The sequence below is a fragment of the Phascolarctos cinereus genome, unplaced genomic scaffold (genome assembly GCF_003287225.1).
Source record: "Phascolarctos cinereus isolate Bilbo 61053 unplaced genomic scaffold, phaCin_HiC Scaffold_726;HRSCAF=1367, whole genome shotgun sequence".
Taxonomy (NCBI): domain Eukaryota; kingdom Metazoa; phylum Chordata; class Mammalia; order Diprotodontia; family Phascolarctidae; genus Phascolarctos; species Phascolarctos cinereus.
Window position 1 is genome coordinate 105052980 of NW_027556098.1, and position 20898 is coordinate 105073877.

Sequence of the window (20898 nt, forward strand, 5' to 3'; positions counted from 1 at the left end):
AATGGAGTCACAAAGAGTCAGACACAACTGAAACGATTTGAATGACAAGCAACTATAATACTGCCCTGGATCTAGGCAGGGAAGAGCTGTAAGGCTCCCTTGGAACAGAATGCAAGATTCTTTTTCATTTGATATATAGCATCAGAAACTTCTCTGATTATACACATCTCTGCTCACTTCTCCATCTTCCCTAGATAGAGAAGATGCTGTGCACATACATACATTCACACATACACACACACACACACACACACACACACACACACACCCCTATTGCCACAATGACTCAACCCCCAACTTCCTGAATGTAGTGAATGAGGTTTGTTCAAGAGGATAAAAATAACGGAAAATGAATTTTGGGAAGAAAGTAACATCTTCAAGATTAAAATAGCATCATCATTCCCTAATGAGAATACTTATATGACTAAATGGCAAAAGTCACTAAAGACAAACCCAAAGAAATTGGTAGGTGAATAATTTGATTTGAAATATTAAAGCTTCTTCAAACTTTTTCTTTTCAAGGCTCAGGAAAAGTTTTCTGTGATGGAAATGATCCCTGGCAACACTGACATCCTTTCACCATGCATGATGCCCACATTTTGGAAGCCTGAATTCTCTGTCACATTGGCTCTCTTCTGGTAACTGGTTTCATTATGCCTGTAAGCCCAATTAAACTAGTGAAATTGCTAATGGTCTTCTGTCCATTTCATACATCATTGACAAGGGTAATCAGTCAACAAAATAAATTTGCCTCCATGTAATATGTAGGCCCAGTGAATGTACAATGTCATAATGGATGGATGGGGGTTGGGGTGAACATCTATGAAATCACAATTCTAAGAACAATCCTTTGCATGTGATCAGTTGAATATTTACCTATGATTTTGTTTTAGCACCTAGAATTCAGTAGTCCTCAAAGGAATAACCAATTTGGGGGTCAATGTGATTGGTAACTTAGATCAGACATCTAGAAAGACCTAACTCGCAGACTCCAAGGTCACTTTTACAGTTATGCCATAAAGCAGTTTAGGACAAATCACTTCCATGAAGTTTTCTCATGTTTAAAATAGAAATAGTTCTTTGAGCTTCTCAGATCTTTTTGTGCCAAATTAAAACTTATAATCACAGTTTTGCCCTAAAGGCAAAGTTTTATGACAATTTTAATTTGAATAAACAGGAGTTCTCAGTATAAAAGGTGGTAGTAGTGAGGGTGGAGAGGTGAGGGGTGGCTCCTAGCCTCTACTGGAAATAAACTAACAGTAGCTTAGCACAGTACCTGGCACATAGTAGGCCTTAATGAAAGTTTATAGATTGATTGACTAGAAGATTTGGAGCTATGATATGTGATAAAAACAAAGGACACAATGCCTAGAAGAGGTCAAACTGTTTTCATTTGTGTGGGACCTGGTTATACTGAAGTTAGAAACTGCACAAATTCTCCTTGGCCACACTCCATGCACATGGTTACCCCATTTCTCTGAAGTTTCCCTTTGAGCTGGCATTGCAAACAAACTTTGGTGGTTAAAATACATTATCTATACTGGTATCAAACAGGTTTTCTTTTGAATGACAGGCTCTGATGTGTAGTAAGATACAGGGCAACTCCTATTTAAAGTTAGCGTCAGTAAATACAAGCTACATGTCAGAGCTGCTTCAAGGACTATTGCAAATAAAATTTATGGGAGTACTTAGTCAGCATGGGTGGAGAGGAACTGAGAATGGAAACACTGGTTGGTTAATATGATTAATATGTGGCTAAATTTCAGAAGAATAAGTAGGTTTGGAGAGAACTTTTCATTGGTAAATATCTTTGGCTATATTCCTCCTCCAGATGCTAATCCCTGTTGTATAAAACCTACTTTCTACCTCCAAAGGTTCTGATTCTCGAGGTAAAGGTAATGGTGTATACTACCTTAACTTCAACCAAAAGCCATGATGGTGGTCATCCTATGTTTCCTGTGTTCTGTTTCTCACGGAAACTGGCATTAGCCAGAATTCAGACAACAGACATGGTTAATCAATTCAGAGATCCTTCAATACATATAATCAATACACAATATGAAGGTTTACACAATTCAATGAGCCGACTTATCTACCAGTAAGGCACAAGCATGACAAAACCAGTTAAAATAGAAGGAATGGATGGAATCAACTTTCTGTTCTTTGCTAGAAAGGGACAGGACACTCTCAAAGCCACTGTGCACTCTTCAGGAGCATACCAACAAAAAATCAGCAGAGAATGACTAAAGGGTTTTGTGGTGGGTTCCCTAGTTCTATAATTTCCCCCATCACCACTATCACCCCCACCACTATTGTCATGTAACTATAAACATTTTAACACTTTATACTGAAAAACAAAAATGCCGCTTGAGAACGTCATAAGCTCTGGATTTCATTACCAAACTGTACATTATGATCTTAAATCAAAAAAAACCAGATTGAATTTGCCGTGTAGTATTTCACAACCTTTCAGTGCAAAATTAAAATGCTTCCCCTCCACCACCAGCTATAAGCTCTATTTTTTTTTTACCATGGGCGTCTGAATCTTTTATATGCTAGGGTTCTATTCACTGCCTGTTATTCAGACATTGAAATCCCAAATGTTAATTGTTCTTCCAAGTACATTGACAAAACAGCAGCTAAATAAGGGTAGGCCAGACTGTGGTAGACTCTGACATGCATTTATGGAACAATGGGGCTCTGAGAGACAGCCTTGTAGCTCACAGGAAGACATAAGATGTGCTATTTTGACTACTTCGTAACAGAACGGGGAACACACGCACACAAGGGAATTATGCATCTTGCTTAGTTCTGCCCAAAGTCCTGAAGATAGCTGAATTCTATTGTGATGTCATCAAGAACTTTCTGTTTCTTTCAATTTCCTTTGCAATTAAGGACAATTTCTAATGACATCACAAAGGAAAAATGATTCTACTTTGATGTCATCAGACATCTGCTACCATGTATTATCTTCACATCAAAATGTAAGAATCTTCAGTGATGGGATGACAGGAAATACATGTCTCTGCGCTAAAGCCATATACCATCCCTAATGCAATTCAGATCAGCCAACTGAAAAGACCAACAATTTAGGTTTGATTGCAAAAAAAACCCACAATGAAGATTTAGCCCAACAAACTTTCTTTTTTTTTTTTAAAGAAAGGAAATAATTTAAACTTATAAATTCAAGCAGGGATATTCAGATGGTTAGCCAAGTCTGGTTACTACTACTACTACTACTGCTTTTATCCTTTAGCAGCTGGTCACAGAAACAAGGAGAAAGGTACAGGAAGTTTTTACTTACAGGAATGCAGTAGAGCTCAATCTTTTTTTGTTTTTAAGGTGCAGTGATTTCAGTCTCTAAATGTAACTTCAGGCAGTCTGAAAAGAAACAGGTTAAAATCTCTTTCAGTTATAATTGGTATTTCAGATTTAATTAAAAATTAAACTTTCATAATGTTTCACCATCCAAAGCAATGCATTATCAGTCAAGCGTAGCTTTTTTTTAGAGGAAAAAAAAGAAACCCTCTTCCCAGAGTAGTTTTGTAATGAAAAGAAAAGAATATAAAGAAAAAAGAGGCAATTCTGAATATCAAAATATACCTCAGTGTTAAAGACTTTATAACGATATGGCTGGAAAGTCTATCCTTCTGAATTTAAAGAATATCTATCGTAAGCTGCATTTTTAAGGAGGCAAAGATTTCACATCCTGAAGACTATTAAAAATGTTATTTTCAGACAAAAAGAAAGAACTGTAAAAATCAGAAAGCATATACTGAAGTAAAATTACTACTTAAACTTTAACCAGGAAAAATTTTAGACTTAAACCATTGCAAAAGCAATGGATAGAGTAGATCTAAACTAACACATTTAATGAGCCAAACTAGGCTTGGCAAAGTGTTGGTTAGGGTATCACATATCATGTTATTCATGTTGTGAAACTTTAACATATACAGCTACTGTTGTTTAGGACTAAGACATAGAATGAACAGAGAGAGATTCAAGAACTAAATCAGTCTACCTGGTTTAAATAATTTTAATCCCCTGCATTGATTTTTTAATTGAAAAAAACTTTTAAATTTCAAATCAGAACGTTGGATGCTAAATTTCCAAGATTAATATAAAATGTATACTCCAATACTATTATTTATGTTTTTAACTCTAATCCTTCTCCTCTTTCCCAATGAAGAAAAAAAACAAGAAAATAATAATTTCTAAATCAAATCATTACTACTTAGGGTTCCAAATGAGTAACATGGCAATGTTTAGAGGCAAAGTGCAAGTTTTCTATGTAAATTTTCAATGATCTTATTAGCTCTTTTATTTTTAAAAGAAGTAAATGTTTTGCAATAGTCTGTTATATTTTTCTTTTTTACATACTATGTATTATCTCTACATATTAGAATATGATCATAAATCATTCATGTCCAAGGCAATTAAATTAATTAGAGAACATGCTTGTTATGGATTTTTTTCTCCTTTTTCCCTTTGAATATATTTTAAAATATATGTTTACTGTGAATTCATTGTCTATATCATGTTGTCTGTGTATATACACAAATATAATTTATATACATACAACAAAGTTATAACCTTCCCCAATCATACACCAAACCCTATGAATGGGGGTTTAGATTTCTTTGTGTGTGTGTGTGTGTGTGTGTGTGTGTGTGTGTGTATCTATGTGCATGTGTTTCTCTGTGTGAGGGCATTTAAATTATTGACAGTGACTTTAACTCAACTTTCCCCCCTGCTTCTCATATGTCTGAATTAAACTAAAAATGTACCAGGGCATAGAAGACAGAAATTATGGAGGCGTCACCAGGGACAACTGAATGAGAGGAGGGGAGTGCACATATTTCCTTATAAGGCAACAAAACATTCATAAAAGAAACTGACAAAAATAACTCAAGCTCAGAAAATATATGGTATAACAATAATCCCCTGATAAATGATTCAGAAGCATAAAAATTATCTACCTCTAGATAAATTTGCATCACCAGCTGGCACTGTTCTCCTCACCAATTAAATATGGTGAATGAATATGACCCACCAAACAGGGCAGAGGAAGAAGAAAGAATAAGGATTTGGGCTTTAGTTTATACGCACAACTGGTTTGAGTAGGGACAAATAGGTTTAGTCCATCAATCAATTTGCCTGAATTTTTTTTTTAATAAATTGACCAAGGGTCTTACTGAATTGCTCTGCTGATTCAGTTGAAGTTATAAAACTACTTCTATGGATAGCAGATACGGTTTCCCACCTTCTCTCCTCCTTTTCCTTGATGAGCTCTCTCTCTTCTTCCATTTCATTATTTTCTTTTATTCTCATTTATCTCTAGTCTTTTTCTTCATACTCATTCTTTTTACTTAGAGAAACAACTCCAAAATCACATTCTTATCACCCTGGGAAAGGGGACGTGGTCATAGATATAGCCTCATTCTAAACGTCTGCTGTCCAACGTAAGGAAAACTGAGAGCAGTTGGGGAAGCAGATCATCACCAGGTAGACACTGTACCTAATAAAATAAGGACCCGAGGCTGTTTACATTTGACCCCCTCAAACAGGACCACAATAAGAATGTAATGATAGGACTATTACTATAGCACTTGGGCAAACGACTGAGCAAAACAGATGGATCTTATTCTGAGCCAGAACTCCAAAAACACAGTAGCCAACTCGCTGTTGGCGACTACATATTTTGGCCCAGGGATGGGGCCTGGAAGTGGGGCCAGTTGTTCTTTCATATGCATACAGTTCCTCTAATGGCTTCTTCATGAGAAAACCACTAACTCTGCCTCAAAGCAGCTGAGTAGAGTGCCTTGAGTTGTTATGTAGCTATAAGGCTAGACATCTGAGAAGTGGAGTGTTCTGGAAAGTGTAGGGTAAAATTATGGACATTTTTGGCATTGGAACTTAATTTGTAGCACTGGTGAATTCAGTACATCCTTCAAGAATTTCCCTGTATCATTTACATTTGCAGATTCAGGATGACTGATACAATCCTTCTTAGTGTTTCTTAAACATGACATTCCATCTTTCATTGCCATTTCTTCCACACTGGCTGTCCTCAATTTCTGGAAAGTGTTCCTTCCTTTACTCTACCTCCTAGAATACCTAGATTTCTTCAAACTCAGCTGAAGCACTACCTTCTGCATAAGGCCTTTCCTGATTCCCCCCAACTTATAGTGTATTCCTCTTCAAAAATACTGCCATGTATCTCTTTTGTAAATGTATATGTGTTTTCCCTGGAATGATGTAAACTCTCTGGGGGCAAGAATTATTTTGATTGTGTTTTTGTATTATCCACACCTATTATGACACCTGGCACACAGTAGGTGCTTCATAAATGTTTGTCAATTGACTGATAATGGTTGATTCTTAGCTTTCCAAATTTCAAACAGGCAGCAAAATCACTTGTATCAATCTCAACCATTGGCAAGATTCACTGAGTTAAGCAGTGCCCAAACTACACAAGTTTCATGGATTAGACTCAACACCCAGAGATACACTGGGAGACAGCTTGGTAATCAATGCAGACTACAAAGCCCCAGCGAATGCTTCTTTTGGCAGAGGCCCCTTAACAAGTAAGTTGCTTCATTCTGTACTCATACAAGCTTTTAGAGGCTTTTCAGGGGGACATCAAATGTGGCATACTGTAGAAAACCAACGTTTAGGGCAATAGGACACATATAGACAAGCCTGCAAAAATCAACAATTAAGGATGAAATGAAGTTTCTACACTAGGTTTGAAAAAAAAAAAGTGCTTCTAAAGTATAATAAACAACAACAACAACAAAAAAGAAAAACTTTTTTTTTAAAAAAGCAATAAAGTATATAAGTTGTGAGCCCCAGATAAAACTAGGTTATTATTGATCTTCGAGGAATTAACAAAAGAACAAATAAACTCATCAAATTTAGTAGGTTTAAAATTATCTCACCAATGCCCTCTTAATGATGTCACCGTCCCAAGCAATCAGTGAATAAATATTTATTAATACTATGTTCCAGGTACTGTGCTAAGAGCTGGGAATACAAATACAAAAAAGAAAGTTCCTGCCCTCAAGGAGTTTACAATCTAACGAGTGAAGATGCAAAAGGAAGCTGAAAGGGGAGAAAGGGAAGGTACCCAACACAGGGTCATGATATAGAATTCCAGAGGAGTAGCATATTATAATTGGATTAAGTTTTTGACAATTCACTCATAGCCATACAGGTCACTCATCCAGGCCCAATTTAGCCTCACTTTAAGAAGGAAAGCAGGGAAAAACAGTGTCTGTTATCTGCACAACAGGCCCATTCACAATATTCTCATTTCCTTTTGTTAGGGGAGCTTCCTTCTCATAATTCTAGGCAGACCAAATTGGCTTCACTATCAACCCTCTTTAAAGAAAATGCATCTGGCCTAATAAATTAGAATCCCCTTTAGATTCCCCTTTAACTCAAGGCGATTAGGCATGGTTTCAATCTTTGTGCTCGTTTCTACAGTACCTAGCCTAATGCGTGGCACATGGTAAGAGCTTGACAAATACTTGTTGACTGATTGATTCAAAGGCTATCAATGTAGAAATAAACTCCTTCCCCTCCATATACCCCCAGTAATTACTTATTACTTTAATATATTAAAGATCCACAATTTAATCAGGGTTAACCCCACTTCTACCAATGCAGATCATGAGCTCTATGCTTTCATAAAAAGTTTTTGTGAGTTGCTGGAAAAACTTATCATTTGCTAGCCAACCTTCTGGAAGTGAACATCTTTGAACTTGGCTAGTCTGGCCCTCAGAAGACAGACATACAGTTCATCACCAGGTCTGCTTACAAAGGCTTTCCAACTTAGCAAGACCTGCCAGAAGGTACACACTCTATTGGCAAAGGCATCAAGGACCCAGGGTTACCTCCATGCCATGATGAGAAGGATATTAGTGGCAGAACCACTCACTATCAATCAAAATTCATGAGGAAGAAGAAAACGAATTTATAAAATGAGGCACAGCAAACAGTGAAACATACAGTCAAAATACTGGTGCCTCAAAATACTGGATTATATTCACATTCTTGGACAACAAATGTTCATTCTGGTATTTCTGTCCTGGGAAGGAAGATGACCAGATCAGGCAGCCAGGGCTTGAGAGGACATAGTTATATTCAAACTCAAAATAAAACATACCAAGAAAAATTTATATAAGGATATTTTATAGAGTAAGGCAGAGAGAAAGAAACTTCTAAGAATGATTAGCAGACTCCTGAGAAAGGAAAACATCAGGATCAGAGAGGAGGCCAGAAGGAAGTAATATGCAAATTATTAGATTTGCATAAATTGTAACAAAGAGAGAGCAAGAGGCCAGGAGATATGTGGTCCCTTCCTCTCCTAAATTCTTTATAATTAGTAGATGCTTTATATTAAGTTTATGTGTAGAATAGGGTTTCTAAACCTGGGATCTACAGGTCTCAGGATAGATTTCAAGAGGTCCATGAAAATGAATGAGAAAAAAATTACATCTTTATTTCAATTCAACTGATTTCCTTTGTAATTCTTTGTATTTTATTCTATGCATTTAAAAATGTTATTCTGAGAAGGGATCTACAGGCTTCACCAGCCTGCCAAAGGAGTAGGTCACAAACACACATACACACATGCACACGCACAGGCACATGCATTAAAAATCCCCGCTAAAGAAGGGAAGGATATTTGGTATGTATTTGGTGTGCAAATAATTTTAAAATATTAGTATAAATTTTCTAATAGTTTAGAAATCTCATTAATCCAGTAGAAAATGGTAGAGGAGGAAAAAGACATGGTGCTTACACTTCATTTAGTCATGTCACTTGCTGTGCTCCTCTTAAAAACAATCCAGGAATTAGAACAATAAGGATGCTACAAGTTAGAGTAGAGGTCACTGGCAAACTCAGGGGGGAAAAAAAGCTAACCTCATATTCACTTGATTTTTGATTTAGTTTTTTAAATAAAGTTGATCTTGAGAAAATCTTCAAAAACAGCCAAATCTCTGTTTATTTGCTTACTTTTCGTTGTTATTATTAAGTCGTTTTTCAGTCATGTCAGACTCTCCATCACCCCATTTGGGGTTTTCTTTGCAGGGGTACTGGAGTGGTCTTTGAATTCCTTCTCCAGCTCATTTTACAAATGAGGAAATTACGGCAAATGGGGTTAAGTGACTTGTCCAGGATCACACAGCTAGTATCTGAGGCCAGATCTGAACTCAGGAAGATGAGTCTTCCTGACTCCAGGCCCAGCACTCTATCCACTGAGCCGCTAGCTGCCCCTAGTTACTTGCTAATTATGTCCTAAAGAGGCTGGGGACACCATCCCAGAAGTGGACTGTCATAGGAATGAAACCACAGGCCAGGAACAAACTTGGATAACATAATCACACAGTTAAATCTGCTTAGTGTCTGTCTACGCCACTAGCGGCTCAAGCCAAAGCAACTAATCAGTTCCCTCATTCACAAAGCTACCAATGTATCTCCTTTCATAAATATGAAGTCACACTGTAATTCTGGCCTCCTATAGCTGGAATCACATTTTAAAGGTTTGTACAAATTCCTAAGGATACTTTCCTCAGAATTTGAATTTTGGCCCAATAGTAAGTTAATAAGGTTTCCATGAAGTATGTAATCATTGATCAAAAACTCTATCACTGATCACAGGAGTAATTCTAATTCATGGATCATTTACTCCTCGTAGATCTGTGGATATACAACCACAGGGTCACAGATTTAGAACTGGAAAGGACATTTAAGGTCATTTAGTCAAACTCCCTTACAGGAAACACATTCCCAATGGGATGTAAGAGCTGAGATTGTTCCATGCAATACCCGAGTCAAATTAGTCAGACAGTGTGCTATCACTGGGGTCAGAAAATGACTGAGTCTGAATCCCTGAGCAACAATTTAATATCTCTGAGCCTGCCTTTCCTCATCCTTAAAATGGGGGTAACAATCACCTCCTTGGTTGGCTGATGGTTGTTGTCCTTCGTTTTTGAAGAGCACCAAAATGACATCACTATGTTGGAGTCAAGGTACAGTGTGTCTGACTGTGGCTGATCAGACCAATACCAGCTGGAAAGGCTCTGCCACAGGGTGGGCACAAATAGTCTGTGTGAACATTTGGGATGGATGCTCTAAATCCATGCATCTCACGTTTCTTTTGAATTACTTTAATTCTGCTTTCCTCATAGAGCACAGAACCTTCTCTGATGAGGGCATGCCATGCTAAGCTGTCCTGTGCCAGTGTCTCCCAAGTCACACAATCAATTCCAAAGTTCTTATGAGAGACTTTGAGAGTGTCCTTGCATTGCTTCTTCTGACCACGATGTGAATTCTTGCCCTGTGTGAGTTCTCCAAAAAATAGTCTTTTAGGTAAGTGTACATTTGGCATTCCAAAAACATGGCCAGCCCATCGTAGTTGAACTCTCTGAAGCAGAGTTTGAAAGCCTGGCAGTTCAGTTCGAGAAAGGACCTCAGTGTCCAGTATCTTATCCTGCCATGTGATCTTCAGAATCAAAACACTCCAACGAGAGTTGAAGGTATCAAACTTTATTTAAATCTCTCCCCATTTCCCCAACCTCAGGATTCCCAAAAAGCAAATTACAATCTGAAGTAACTGGAGCTGGAATGATTAGGAACAGAATTTCTCTCTGACAGCTTTGAAGAGGGGGGTTTCCCAGGCTAGCTCTAGTCCAAAGAGCTTACCAGTGGTCCTAAGCAGGTATCTGCAATCAGATGAGGCAGAGCTTGGGCATATCATATTTAATTTATTCTCACTGTAACAAATACTATATTAACCCATAATCATATATTTAGAACTGGAAGAGATCTTATTGGTCATATAACCCACCCCATCCTGGTCCCCAGAAAGGCTAAGTGACTTGGCCAAAGTCACCCAGGTGTAAAGTAGCAAAACTGGGATGCAAACTTCAAATCCAGTGCTTTTCTTTCCCCACTGTACTAATATGTCACCTTTCATTAAAGTTCTAAAAATTCATGACCAAAATGTTTACAGGTAGACCCTCATCTCTCTTATTCCATACCTAAGAATTATCTCCTCCCCTTTCCCCCACCCCTGGCCACACATACCTAGAAAAACAACTCAGTCTGCATCTCTCTCTCTTTCCCTCTGCTATAGTCTCTGAGGAGGAGGGGCCCTTCCTGCCAACAGCAAGTTCTTTGCTTGATAAAGTCTATTCTGCCTCTGTCTCTCTTATTCTCTCTGTCTCTCCCTTCAATCTGCCCTATATATATAATGGTTCTTATGATGTTTAAAACACACAATGATATCTCTTATTATAGAAAACAAACAAAACAAAATCTTCATGTGGCCCTGGCCATCCTTGAAACTATTATCTTGTATTGTTATTCCTATTCCCTGTCAGACTCCTGGAAAGGACTGTCTAGACTTGCTGCCTTGACTTCCTCACCACCCACTTACTTTTCATTCTTTTGCAATGAGGCCAACGTCACCATTCTACTGAAATTTCTCTTGCAGTGTAAGCATAGAATGGAATAGCCTGAGATAACAGGTTCTTGTGGGGAACATGAATATATATATATGTTTGTGTGAGGATGAGGGTGGAAGAAGGAAGGGAGGGAGGGGACAGCCTTTAGAAACGTGAAATTCACTTCAAGATAGCCCTATATATTAAAATAATGATGTATAAAACAGATAAATCAGTGGCTAATTGTTTGATTTACAAAAGAATTGGGTAAAAAAATAAGTAGAATCACTTGTCCTTTTTCATAGTGTTATGTATATAGTAGATATTAAAAATGAACAAAGCATTAACTGTTTAGAATATTTCTCTGATATCTTTGCAATTAAGAAGCGTATTTTCCAGAATAGTGCTAATGCTTTAAATGAACAGCATCCAAAAGAACTGAAAGTACTTAAAAATATATCATTTCTTGAAAGTCAAACCCGCTCATCTCTCTGATGGGGGAACCTATTAGTTATCCCTGTCTCTGTCTAGAAACTAAGAAACTAACCAAAAACTCATACATTGGAAAAACAAATGATTGTCCATGGTCACACATCAGAAGACTTAGTTGAGATCTTGGCTTTGCAACCTACTGCATGACTATCTTCAGCAAGTCACTTTACTTTCTTTATCTCTAATATGAGGAGTATGGATAAGATAACCTCTGATATCATTTTAATTTATATACGTCTTTAATTAACATCAGCCCCAAATCTCTCAATGCCATTCCAAGTTATCTAGTCAAGTCTACTGTGCCTGTGTGGCAAGTCTTTTTGATATGTGTACACCTCAAGGTCATTCTTGATAATGAACAGTGATAATTGTTAAGGTAACAGTTGTAGAAGCAGAGCTCAAAATACCTTAAAGCTTGACTAAGCTATGAGGAGCATTTTCTCTGTTCACCAAACCCCTCAGAGAAGATCTTGGGTTTTCCTCCTTGGATTAGAGTATTCTGAACTTTCCTGAGCTATAATAACAACTATAGTTTCCAAATCACTAATAATAGTGGCTACAGCTAATGAAAACCCTGAAAAGAAAGTGCTCACTACCAAAGTCATTGATGCTGTCAAATGACTTAACATCATAAACAAAGAAGGTCAATGAAAATGATCTGGTGATCTGGTGATAAACCCCAAGGACCATTGGGCCTTTCCATGTACCCTATAGCTGATTCTCATTTTCTCTCTCTCTCTTCCTACCCACCCTCATACGTATATATATGTGTGTGTGTGTGTGTGTGTGTGCGTGCATGCATGTATGCTGTTTCCCCCATTACAATGTGAGTTCCTTGACAGCAAGCACTATCTTGCTTTTCTTTATGTACTGCCACAGGAATACTGTTTTGCACATAGCAAAGGCTTAATAAATGCTTTTTATTCATTCACTTACTCATTCCACTCATATAACAAGTTAGTCTAGTAAAAGCCATGATGAATATACTGACATTGAACTAGATCTCTAGCAGTTACATAGAAAATAAACATTCAGATAAACTTTTTAATCACAATCCAACCACAAGATGTACTTAGGGGTTTGAGATTTTGATAAAAAGATCCTTTTATTAACATTTGGCTGTCAATAGTAATAAATGAACTTCTTTGTCCCAATGATTTTTGTTCAAACTGGAGAAGATAAGATACATGAAGTACAGAATTTAGTTCATCCTTGCAGTCTGTAACACTGTGTTTTAAACCAGTTATCACATTTTCAATACATCTATCTTAAAGCACTTTCTGCCCCTGAAGAGGTGAGATGTGGTTGTACAGAATAACACAAATTGTCCTCTGTTTGCCATTTTCAAGGAGAGAGTTGACTATGTAACACTAATAAGCCCTTATGCAATGAGTGATCTGTAGAACGGTATTCTTTCCTATGTTCTCATTGCCCACATGACTTAAGTAGGGTCTAAAATGTAAGTTAGGGTTAAGTAATCAACTTTCTGTTATCTGCACATAAGTTATTGTTGACAATTTTTTTAATCCTATGCTGTCTTTCCCCTGGCATTCTGTATACTCATAAGGGTTTTCCTATGCTATCATTTTATATATGCCCAAGGAACATAGCTAACTTTAACATCATAGTTCCTTTCCAAAGCAACACTGTTCAGTGTTACATGGACGTGTCTATGTGAAATTATGTCTCCTAAAAATTCCCAAAGAAACATGAGCATTAGTCTTTTCCTTAGACACCAATGTTAGAAGTAATTCCACTGAATTAGCCCATGGAAATGAAAATTAGCAAGGCAATTCAGTTAATAAAAAAGCAAAATAACATATTTCATAGATAAATTATTTTTAGGTGATCCTCCCTTTAAAAGCTTATGGACATTGCTGTCATCTCCATGGTTAACCAAGAAGTAAGCATTTATTAAGCACCTCTATGTGCCAGAAATGGTACCAGGGGCCAAGAATACAAACTCAGAAGTGAAAGAGCATCTGCTTTCTAGGAGACTACACTCTATTAGGAGAGAAAAGTATACACAATCAAGCATGTATGAAATAAAAACAAGTCATTTGGGGAGAGGTTACTGAGATGTCAAGAAGTGTGGGTAACTGAGATCTTCAGTAAAATGATGAGGATGAAAGTCTTAATGCTTAAAAACGTGAAGAGTAGCATAAAGTTTTAGTGCTCAGTTGTCAGGAGTCCAATACCAATTAGATTTGAAGGCTACTCTCTTCCTATGAATTCTGCTCTGTTCAGTTACATCACATCCTCCAACTCACATGATCTTCAGCCCACAAAATTACATTAAAAAATGCACACACAACTTGCTGTAAGTAGGAGGCTTCAACCATATATTCATACAACTTCCATACTCATTCTGGCTTAACAACAAAATGCACAATATATCATCGTGTGTTTCATTAGGGCAGTTGTCTCAATAGAGTATCAAGTTGGGCATATAGAGAAAATGTGCTGAGTATAATTTATTTATATTTTAACAAGACCTTAGACAGAGTATACCACATAGGAAGCTAGAGGCTAGAATTGCATGGCAGATAAAAACTACTTCAGAGTTAGGAAGCTATAAGTGTTATTTAATCAATGATATTGCTTCTGACTAGTGAGAGGGATTTGGCAGATTTCACAGGGATAGGTAGTGTGGTCTGTGACCAACATTATTCAACACAGTCATTAAATATTGAGACAGGGATATAAATTTTCTAAGTGATGGTATATTTTCAAAGCACAAAGCTGTATGATATACTGAATACTAAAATTTTAAGAATGGTGGCCACAGAGTAATTGCATCCTTGATATAGGATTGGTGGTGCTCATATTCAATACTCCATCACTTCTTGCTTAGGACCCCCTTAGGATGTTTCATAGGATGTAATGTTGGAAGGGGGAAGCCTAGTACAGTGTAAACCAAACTGGATGTTTTCTGGAGTCAGATGCTCTAGATTCAAATCCCAACTCTGCTACTTGTATGACCTTGAAGAAATCATTCAACCTCTGTCAGGCTCAGTTTCCACATCTATAAAATAATTTAGATTACATTCAGCCTTTTCATTTTATAGATAGGAAAACAGGTTCAGAGAAGATTAATAACTTGTCCAGGTCAAGTAGTAATAGAAGAGCAGGGACTGGAACCTAGGAACTGTCTCTATTAGGAGAAATTATTCATTTCTTACCCAAGATTTTTTTTTCTGATTTGTTTATTAAGGTGTTACAGCCATACCTAAGGATTATGTCATACTTTACAGATAAAATAGAAGAACTATCCAGGAATTAGAGTGTTTTTAAAATAGGGATCAGAACAGGAAGAGCCTTTGGTCTGGAATTCAATGGCCTGGAGTTTGTACCTCTGTGATATGGAAGAGGCTATCACAGATAGTTTTTGTCATTTAATATGTGCTACTAATGCCTGGAACACCTGGAACACTGTAGAAATTCTATGTACCAGCATTATGGGAATTATTTCCTCTAATAACAAATGAACAGAAATAATAAAGATCTGCTGAGTTCATACTGATTTGTGTATGGGAAAAAAAGAGTGAAAATACTATGAACATGTAAATAGTATGGCTACATAAAGCAAAATATAACAACAAAATCATAGGCAAATCAATGAATTTCTCAGGGCCTTGGGTTTCATTATCAATTAACTAAAAGGGATAGACCTGATCTCTGCAGTCTCAAGTGATCTCTCTCCTCTGAAATTCTATAATAACTACTGACTTGTATAATTCATTTGACAATTGGTCATGTACTGCCTTGTGGCATCTCTCCTACTGTTGTTTTGTATTGTTATTTAAATTTTATACCCTTATTTGGCATTTTATTTATTTAGATCTGGTCAAACCAGTTAAGACTATAAGTTCTTTGAGGGTAGGGACCAAGTCTTACACTTCTTTGATAAAAGTAACTACTATAGCACCTTAGAGCTAGCACACTGCCATGTACATAATAGATGTCAATATCAAGTCAAGTCAATGTTTCTGTTGTATCCATTTTAAGGATGAGGAATAAGGAAACAAAGGTGAGAGCTCAAGTCAGTTAGTAAGCAGTTAATACGCTATGTGCCAGGTACTGTGACGAGCCCCGGGCTCAAATTGCTGTTCAGTTGTTTTTCAGTTGTGTCTGTGACCCCATTTGGGGTTTTCTTGGCAGAGATACTGGAGTGGTTTGCCATTTCCTTCTCCAGCTCATTTTACAGATAAGGAAACCGAGGCAAACAGGGTTAAGTGACTTTCTATGGGTCACCCAGCTAGTAAGTGACTGAGGCAGGATTTGAACTCAGGAAGATGAGTCTTCCTGACTCCAGGCCCAGCACACTATCCACTGAGTCACCTAGTTGCCCTCTGGGGGAAGGGGGAGGGTAATTAAGAAAGGCCAGAAAAAAATCAATGCTTACTTTCAAGGAGCTCACATAAATAGATGCTGATTTCAGCAGAAAGGTAATACATAAGCCCAGAGGAAGAGGGCTGAAGGATTTTGTGTCAGTAGGCCCTTAATATTTTTTCTGAAGTTTCTGTGACTTTTCAAAATCAGACCAAAGAAAGAATAAAATAAAAGATGGAATAGGAGCAGAAGAATAAAAATGATAATGGGCAAGACAAATTAGCATTGATTATTACAATAAGCACTGAAGTGCTGAAGTAAAGAAAGTGAAAATTCATTAAGTAAGAAATCAAATATAAATTTGAGAAAACACTTTTCTAATACGATGTTAAAAATAAGGTTTAAAATGAACTTTCAGAAAATATCCAAAGAAGTGCACATTCTGCCAAGGAGTTGTGAAAATGGTTTGCCCCATCATTATATTGCAATTTGACATATCATATAACAAATTCTAAACTAGAATTGTAAATTAATTTTTCCTGATTTTGTGTATACATATGTATGTGTATACACATATAATATATATACACACACACACATATATATATATATATATATATATATATACACATGTACATATACATATACATATTTTGAAGCATTCTCCATTATTCCAGCTGTTCCCAGTTAGAATCTGCAAACTCTCCCTTTTAGATGACTGAATAAATAATTTCAGTTATGCATGGTCTTTGTTTAAACTGAATTTTTCTGAACCACAAATATTTTATTGTTGTATAATGCTGTCTAATGTATAGTTACATCATCCAACCCCAGAAAAGGGTTTTTTTTTATTAAGCATCTATTTATGTCTCTCTCTATGACACATACCTAGAGAGAAGAATCATACAGAAATAAAAATTATTTTCCTTACTCATCTGGCATTACTGCAGACCTGCAACTATGAATTTTCTACTTTTTTGCATCAGAAACACCCATTTATACTTGATCTTTTAATTTTCGTATTACATGCCATTTCATATGAATAAAAATCAAATCAAATCACCTCTCAAAGGACTCTATGACTACACCCATAATGCTGTACCAGACCTTTCATCTACCCGCTCACTAACGTTCACTTGTTCCGATGAGACATCTGTTTTGGCATCAAGTTCAAAAATGTTCAGACTTAGAATGCTCATATGGCCCATTTGGTCAACACTAGAGAAGACACCTTTAACTGAGTGTGACCAATGGATTGAGGAATGCATTCCATTGCCACAATATTTCTGCTGACCATAAGCTAAACAGCACTACTCCATAGAAAATATCTAAAACATCAACCACACCTGGCATTCTTAGTATGACTCTGGATAGGACTTTAACTTTTCATGAGCTCTTGATAAAACTAGCTGCCAAAGTCAAGATATGCAATAACCTTCTAAGTAAGCTTGCTGGCTCCGCATCCAGTACCAATGCACACACCCTCCAAACGTCTGCACTCGCCATCTGCTATTCAACCGCAGAATAATGCGCTCTAGTCTGGTGTTGCTTGGCATGCGCCAAGCTATTCAATGTCCAACTCCACTCAAACATGTGCACCATATCAGGAACCTTATGACACCGTCCTTGCCATCAGTGTGGTGTTTCCTGGCCCCACTGCACATCCATCGAGTGTACGTGACACTCCAGCTGATAGATACAATTCATGCCAAACTCAAACTCTCACTGAGTAGGGATCTCTCCAGTTTGCCTGCAGCTCACCATCTATTAAGACATGTGCTTTGGCCTCATCTTCTCTGCCAAAGTATGTCCATGGAGCCACTCTGGCAAGAGGAAGGGTCTCTATCAATGTCAATGAACAAGCTCCTTGCTGCCGACCCTACCATCTGTCCCCCAGTTCTTTACGTACTATATTGTATATGGACGTTGCTGAAATAGCTTTCCAACTGGCCAAGGTCATGGTGCAGCCAACCTTTACAGATGGGGTCAGTGTGAATATCCAAATTATCCTGTGGCCAAACACACAGGAGGATATGACTGACAAGTACTCTTTGCGCAAACTTAGTATAAAGGTCTGACAGCAGAAAACAGTAAGTGAAGAAGCTTCTGCCAGGGTATGAGAGCTTCACATCTGTTGAAAGTACTGAATCTTCAATTCCCTTACATGTCCGAGAGAATTTTCATTTAAACTTTCTTTTTTGGAAAATTCCCTAGACTGGCAAAGTATAAATAACTTGTATGTCAATTTTAAGTATAAATATTCCTTTAGAATTTATACAGTACCTTTGAGGTTTGCGAAGCATCACCACTGTGTCACATTTCTGCATACAAGTTGAAATAATTTTTTTTCCTATTAGTGTTGATTTATTGTTGTAAATAATTGTATCCCTTTTCAAACACAGCAAATTAGGTTTCTTTCAAAACATTTCCAATCCATACTTGTATAGATTTTAATTCCCCTTCCTTAAACACCATGGGTAATATATCTTTTGAAGGCTACAAAACATATAGTTCACCATTTAATCTACACAGAATAATATGGTGATAGCTATCTTAATCTGAAGATGGAATGTGATATGTCTATAGTTACTAGGTATTGAAAAGTCTTATTTGCACTGAGTATCAATAGTTTTATGTCTTTCTCCTCACATATACTTTGTAAATATTGCAACGTTTTTGTATTTCCCCCAGACTCTCTTTACGACTTTACTTTTCTCATCCACAAAATGGAGATAATAATAGTACCTCTCATTAGAATACAGACAACTAAAATTAAAATGCTCCACCTCATTTTACATCATACATAGAGTAAGATTCACAACAACAAATGAAAAGCACTGGCACCAAGTTACTCTTCCAAACCCTGGTGGTTCAGTGATTATCCTTCCCTTTTCTCCATGAGCAGCAAGGTAGCTTGTCAGAGCATTTTAATCAGTCAATCAATAAACATTTATTAAGCACCACCAGGTGCTAGATACTGTGCTAAGTGCTGGTGACACAGAAAGAGGCGAAAGACAGTCCCTGTCCTTAAGGAGCTTACAATCTAATGGGAGAGACACCATGCAAACAAATATATACAAACCAAGCTTTATTCAGGATAAACAGGAAATAATTAATAGAGGAAAGGAACTAGAATTAAGAGGGGTTGGGGAAGGCTTCATGTTCAACCTATAATCTGAGAAGGAGATTAGTGAGGGAAGTTTACTCTCACTAAAGGTGTCTTAGTGATATCAAAGACAAGAGGCACCTTAAGTGACCAATCATTACAAGGTGACAACAGAAATACCACAAAATTGCTACATTAACTTAAGACCTTCTCAAGAGCAAAAATTTCATATTAAAATTATATCTCTGGATCCATCGGCTGTTTTGAAGGTTGCGAATCAGGGTAAATGCCTATGACATATACAGAAGAGAGAATGGGAAGTGGCTATAGCAACTCCCTCCGGAGAAATCACAGAAGAATTAAGTGAATAGCTATTTTTAAAACTCTCTGGATCACTATACCTGGTATTCTTAGTCAAACTTTCCTCTCACACAGTGCTATAGAATTCCCATGTAATGCCTTGACTTACAGTGTTCTGGCTTAATCGTTTGACTAATCTCTTTGAGGTTTCTTGAAAATATGCTCTTACCCCATTTTCTATGGGAATTCTCCCACAGATTAACACACAGAATGAGATTTTGGCCCATGCTCTATAGGCACCATTGAAATGTGGCCACCTGAGGCATGCAGGGAGCATATCCAGCTGGCACATCATGTGTTGCCCTGGAGTAGAACACAATGAGAAAAAATTTTGGCTACAGATACCTGAACAGTCCCTATAAAGACCCCGATTATGAAATGGACTCCAGCATTATCAATGTTCCATGATTGTAATAGGAGCCAGTGAGACCTTTACTTCAAAGTTCACACAGAAAAATGCAGTAATAAGAAAAACCAGAGAACTCTTGGCTACAGAAATATGAAAAGGCCAAGCTTATCAAACCAAAATTAGAATAACACAGATCTAACTGGGAGATTTCTTTCCAAGAAGTCTAGGTGCTAACACACACTCTAAAAAGCAGTAAAGGTTGTAGTATGAACCATGCAAAAGTACAGAACTTTACTATGTAAGTTATGCCTGTACTACATAGTTTATATAATAGACCATTGGACTAGTGAGAGATTTCCATGAATTAAAAATCAGGCCCTCACAAAAAAGATGCAGGCATGCATAAATATTTGTTGATTTAATTTTATCTCAATCCTCCCATGCAATTTATTCAAAACAATAAATCCATGCATCTGAACTGTGCTTCTATATGAAACAATTCTGTCAATTTTGAGTCTTTTTTTTCAAAACACCAGAAGTGAATAGAGGACATAATGTGGTAGTCTTTTGCCAATTTTTGTCTTTTAAACCAAAGCTGTTCTTTTAATTATATGTGCACATAAGTAGAACATGAAACCCAGTATACTTATTTAGGGATGCAAACTTCAAACAAGTCCAAATGACTTGTAGATATTCTAACCTTCAAATGCACATGAAGTACATTTTTAAAATAAAATTTTATTGGAGGTGAATAGGGGTGATTAATAAAATACCTCCAATGAAACAGAAATTAATGTAGTATA

General features: G+C 37.0%; 1 long non-coding RNA gene across 1 annotated transcript in view; it reads right to left on the reverse strand.

The window, feature by feature from the left end:
• The window catches only part of LOC144454516 (uncharacterized), a 917779-nt gene that overhangs the window by 503770 nt on the left and 393111 nt on the right, over window positions 1-20898 (reverse strand). Inside the window, exon 6 of the long non-coding RNA XR_013482961.1 lies at window positions 3305-3381. This is a non-coding gene — a long non-coding RNA (uncharacterized LOC144454516). The remainder of the gene's footprint in view (window positions 1-3304; window positions 3382-20898) is intronic.